At 34.7% G+C, this 6000-nt stretch overlaps 1 protein-coding gene across 21 annotated transcripts in view; it reads right to left on the bottom strand.

The window, feature by feature from the left end:
• BBS9 (Bardet-Biedl syndrome 9) overlaps window positions 1–6000 on the bottom strand; it is a 257151-nt gene that overhangs the window by 174366 nt on the left and 76785 nt on the right. The window lies entirely within an intron of this gene.

Here is a 6000-nt window from a genome sequence, read left to right as displayed (position 1 = left end):
AAACAGGAAGATCTTTTTTGGGGAAAAAAAAAGGAAGTTTATTCTCTCTTTACACAGCACCCAATACATGGTGTTCCTTGACCTTAACTGGAGTCTGTAGGTACTACAGCAATTTAGAGTTACTTCACACTGTTAAAAAAATCTGATTTTTGCCATATGTGAGAATTCAGGTAATGGTAGAAAAATCCTCACTTAGCATATACCAGAGGCTGTTACCAGCAGCTACTGGAGACAAAAGCACATGGGAATGCTGGGGAACTGGTTGTTGCAGCAGACTGCAATGCCAGAATGGCCTCCTGAAAGCCTAATTTGATTGTTCTCCAACTCAGAATCCCTGTCCTTCAACATGGCAAGGTTAGTGACTCCCCAGGTAGTAATCAGGGAGATTGTTGTCTTAATTTGGCCAGCAGGAAGGAGGAGGAAGTAGTGCAGAACTATCACTCTGGTGGTTAGAGGTGTCGGAAAGGGCCACTCTTGACAAAAGGAAAGGGGATCAACTGAAGGATCTTAGGGCACACTGTGGGGATAAGTCTCCAGTGCCCTCAAGCGACTGGATGGGAATCCCAGACTTGCAAACCTTTAGTGCTGCATTTGACTTGTTCCCACTGATTAATGAGCTGAGAATGAACTCGCCTAGGAACACTTCCCACTTCAACTTTGGCAGTGTAAAGCATTTTGAAGCCCAGGATCAGGAGAACCAGGGGATCACGCAGTAGCCTAGGCAGTGAAAACATAAGCCTATTTAGTGCTTTAAATCCAGGTTCTGACATGGGAATAATGTTAGAAACCATTAGTGAAAATGTACAGCTTGATTCAAATTATATAAATTTTAACAGATGGATTAAGAAAGACTACATTCTTTTGTGATTTCATAATAAATATTGTGCATATGCAATTATCAATCACTGAATTTGTATGTGCATACATACATATTCAATTTTTCTTAGCTAAGTATCTCTTATACCCATTAACACATATTTTAAGACTAGATTTCCTCTTCTCAGGTTCTGAGAACTACTATTGGTTTACAAAATGACTATACTTCTTGGTGGTCTCTTCACTGCTCTTTAATCAGTAATACTTAGCAAAATTATGCCTATATAAAGAAAAAATATCTTAAAGTAACTTTAAACATGCAGACACAAGGAACAAGCAAGAATCCTTTTGTGTCATTGGAAATTTTCCCCAAGAGTAAACTAGAAGGCTGACTTAAATTGTATATGTTACCCACAACCAAATATTCTCACACTTACTCTTATTTACATTTTTGAGGGAGAAGGTAACTATATAATCATAATTGTGTCACTTAAAGTAAGGCTTCTAAAGGCTAAAGGAAATTTTGCATGCTATGGTGAAACAAAGGCCAAAAATAAGACTTAGTAAATTCTAATTAATTAAGTAAGAGGGGAAAAATACAGCAGCTACAATTATGAAAGGCAGTGTAGTCTAACTCCCCAAGTATGAGCAATTGGAAGAAGGAAAAAATAATTGTAATCTCAGTAGTTCTACAAGCTTACAGTCCAGACTCAGATTAACAATAGCATTTAGTTACTAAAAATCAAAGTTCTGCTTCTGTTTACCACTCATGCTTAGAAGTTCTTTATAGTTCTCTCTATATTATTCATTGTATGTTAAAACTCCCTTAATTATTTTCCTAGCAAAGTCTAAGTCTCAGAGTTGCAGAAGGAAAAATGTGCAGAAAGATCTTACTAAACTTACTAAACTGCAATTTTCTTAAACAGAATCTCCATGTTTCATCTACTATTTTATGCATTGCAAACTCCTTTTATCTCAATTCTTCTTCTTTTTTTTTTTAAGCAGCATACAAACTCCTAAACATATTTACACTATTTGCCTTTTGCTGCACTCTGCTGGAACAACCCATTTTTCAACTGAAAGTAGCCTTGTTCCGTATGTAATGCCAAAATGAGAGTAAAATAAAAAGAGGAATCTTTATTTATTGTAAAAATACTGATTTGCAGCACACCAATTTTTCAAACTACTATTTACAACTTTAAATTCAGGTTTAGTTCTCTTAATAATAATGTCTCATTTTCAAAGACAGAGCACTTGCAGCAATCCAGCATCAAAGAGGTTTACAGTGTAATCAACAAAGCTCACAATAAAGCTGCAACAAATTATTGTCTCAGTAAGGCACTGAGGAGTCTTCAGGAACACAGACTGGAAAACTCTGGATGTGCACATTTCATTTTAAAAATCCTTTGTCTGATATGCACATTGTTTCTACAAAAAAGCAACATATACACAGAAATTCTCAGTTTGATTAGTTTGCTCAAAATAATAGTAAAACATCAAGAGACAACATAAGTTGTTTCAACAAATAAGATCAGACTTTGAATCTCTTCAAGAAGTCATAACAATTTAGGAAATGTTTAAATTCGCAGTCTGAGTTGTTTCACTAAAAAGAACCTGAAGAAAACTTACCTGGGCTAGAGAACAGATCCCAGTTTGTGTTCACAGTCAGAGACATTAACTCCCATAATTTATTCTGGCTGAGGATCTATTACAGAATCATTCAAATATCACACATGTCAAATGAAACGTGACTTCCTATTAGAAAAATGCACCTGTGATCAAAACAAACGGCTATGACTTTCCTCTTCCCCCTTTGCACTGACCATAAATTTCTAAAGAAAATAATGTGAAAGGGAAGTAAATAACACAGATGCAATGGAACAGAAATGTCACAGGCTTGTTCTAGCAGTCTTCTGAGGGCAATGAGGAAAAGCTTTCTCTCTTAGACCTGTCCTGGGAGTTGCAAATACAGATACGTTGGCACCACTCCCAGAACACAAAACAGTTTTCAATTTTTATTATTACCTGCTAAAATTGTGTCTTGGCATTTTTGTTCGGAAAGAAAATTAAAGAATGACCCTTCTTAAAACTCTGTAATCCACATAAATCTCAAAAACTCCTCTAGGGGAAAAGTTTCCATAGAACACGTTTTTTTTTCCTCCAAAGAACGGAGCCTCATGGACAGTCACTGCCTTTACAGATTGCCTTGTTGAATTTGAAAATGTGAATAAATGCAGTCAATAATCAACAAATCACTCATACCGACATATAAATAGTGAAGCAACGATTTTGGAGCTTTCAGGTTTCTAATATATAAAGGACAAAGGAAACACATACAGATAATGTGAAAAGAAGTTATCAGAGGAACTATCTACTTCCAAGTCTGAAGTACTTAGACACAGACCGTTCAGGCCAACAGGTTTCTCTGTAAGTGCACTACTGGCATTCCCCACCATGATCCCTACTCCAAGAAAAAACAAATAAATAAGATAATACACCAAGAAAAAACAAATAAATAAGATAATACACTTCAGAAAAGAAAAATGCTTATCATGGTAACAAAGTTATACACTAGAGATCAAATGTTTCCCTGTTCCATAAATGGACTTCTCATAGAAGAAAAACACATGAGCAAGCTGAAGACTTGTATCAGCATAAATTTCTCCATTTGTCCCTGATGGATTTTTTAAAATAAAAGTTCAGTGACATTACAACAACAAATATAAATGGAGAACTGAGCACCGATTTGTAACCATGCCAACCTCTTCAATTTTTAACCTGCAATGTAATAAAACAAATGTGAAGAAATGATGAAGAAATTATTTGGATACATTATGCTTTCAAAAACAAATGGACAGTGCAGACAATAAATTGAGACCTAGATAAGAGTAAGCGGAGATACTAAACTGAATGACTGGCTAGGAGTCAAGTCAAATAGAACCTGCTGTAGACAAGCTTCCACTACTTTTTTTCTGTGAACCTCAAAAAGAAATTCAGGAAATGATGTAAGACATATTTCACATCATAGAATCCTATCTAACTGCAGCCATAAACTACAATTCATTCATATGTTTTCACACAAAGGAAATAGCACAGAAAAAGACAAAACAAATAAAAATGCAAACATAACACAACCCAGAACACATGGATAAAACACTGAAGATAAAGTCAACCTATAAAATGTTCACAATTTTTGCATTGTACAATTTCCATATCCCATTAAATATATATATATATATATATATATATATATATATGAGAAAGACAATTCTCACGCATGTCAGAAAATAGTTTAGCAGATGTTCTAATCAACTGTATTCCTTATGAATCTGATCAAACAACACACACTTGCTTCCTCTAATAGGTAAGAAAATAAAATCTGAGAGACAGGTAATAGTAGTCAAAATATTTTCTGATTCACATTTGTTTCCACAATAAAAATAAATTGAGCATATGAGATGCTCATAAAAATTGGGAGAAGTAAATGTACCCAGAAGACACAACTGAGACAGATCAGCCTTCTCTAAAATGCATATCTTTCAGTTGCTTATTGAGAAGTAATAGATAGATAATGCATGACAACAGACTCACTAAATAGGAAATAAAACAACAAAACAAAACAAACACATAGAAAGTTCAGTTTTCCTCTAGGAAAGCCTGGGGGGAAAAAAAAAGCATTTTCTCAAAACTCTGAAGCCCCATTCAAATTAGGATAGTGGCAAGGGCTACTGTTTTCTTTAACATGACAAATCTAATTAGCTAGCAAATATTTAACCAATAGCTAGAGGTTGCTCTTTAAGTACTAAATAATGACATGTAATTAAGGTACCAAAGGCAAAAGGTTACTAATTTAGGGCACTTCTATGGTGTAGTGCTTAAATTATAGGTTTTATACAAAACTCATGGGCTGATGCACAAGGAAAAAAAAATTCAATTTCAACAGAATGCAGAACAAATTAACATTTTAGCATTATAATACTACTTAATTGTATAATGGGATTTTGTTAAGTGTCACAGAACAGAAAATAACACTCCAAGGTATGCTTGTTAACCGCTTCAAGTTAAATATATTACAAGCCTACTGAAGGCAGTAAATAGACACATTGTAACATGAAAGACCCTGAATTCAAAGGCCTTTAATAGGCTTTGGGTTTTAATAAGTAGATTGGTGTAAAGTGTATAAACAATGAACAAGATAAAAATATGTTATCTATACCAAATGCTTTCAGATTTCCTAATGGGAAAGGGTATGATTCCTTTAAAAATGTTTTAAAGCATCCTGTTCCATCCTACCATCTCAAGATCTGAGCATGCTGGTCCTTCATCCAACAAAGAACTCAAGCAGATGCTTAACTTTACGATGTCTAAATACCTCCAAAGCTCTTTCCACACCAAATTACTAATATTACACCAAGAAACTGGCAACCACTAAACTTCAAAGAGCTCAAGGTAAGAAGTGGGAATGGAACATTTAATAATAAAAACCTTAACATAATGCCTATAAAGTTTTGATACTCATCATTACTGTCTTCTTGCTCCCTGACTTCTGACCCCTTCACTTCATTATACCAACTCTTTTTACATTAGCCACTTTTTCCTTTTTCACACTGGTTTAAATTATCCACTGCAGAATAATTAAAGGCTTGACAATATACAAATACTAACTATATGGAAGTTAGTAGTTAAGCACAGCTGAAACATAAAGCAGATCTAACATGCCAACTGGCAATGACAAATGGATAAAAAAAATATTTTCCTAATTTCTTTTTGTCAGTTTACAGATTTAATCAACAGTTCAGCTCCAACATAAACTACACCTTTTATTAAAAAGATCTGAATGTGGAAAATGACCACACAAGTCACGTTTTTACTCAGAGAGGTGGTGGTTAGAGCAACAACTGATTTGAAATCGTAGTGACTGCAAGGAATATAGATGCAAAGAAACAGAAGGTTTTATTTTAAAGAAAGTGTTTATACTATTTTGGAATTATTTGTTTTTTCTAAGAATCCAAAATCTACTACTAGACTTCCTCTGGTGAGTACTACAAAGCAGAATCCCAACTCAAGTGATGAGGAAAGCACAAGGAACACATAAGCAGCATGACATGCTCTGGAGGTGGGAGTGGAGGCGCTGCAATGACTGAAGGTCTACTGACGTCAGTCAAGAACATGATTCATATGAGT

This window comes from Coturnix japonica, chromosome 2 (assembly GCF_054131305.1).
Source record: "Coturnix japonica strain WE chromosome 2, WE-NBRP24, whole genome shotgun sequence".
NCBI classification, from domain to species: Eukaryota; Metazoa; Chordata; class Aves; order Galliformes; family Phasianidae; genus Coturnix; species Coturnix japonica.
This window is presented reverse-complemented; position numbering and strand designations above follow the sequence as displayed.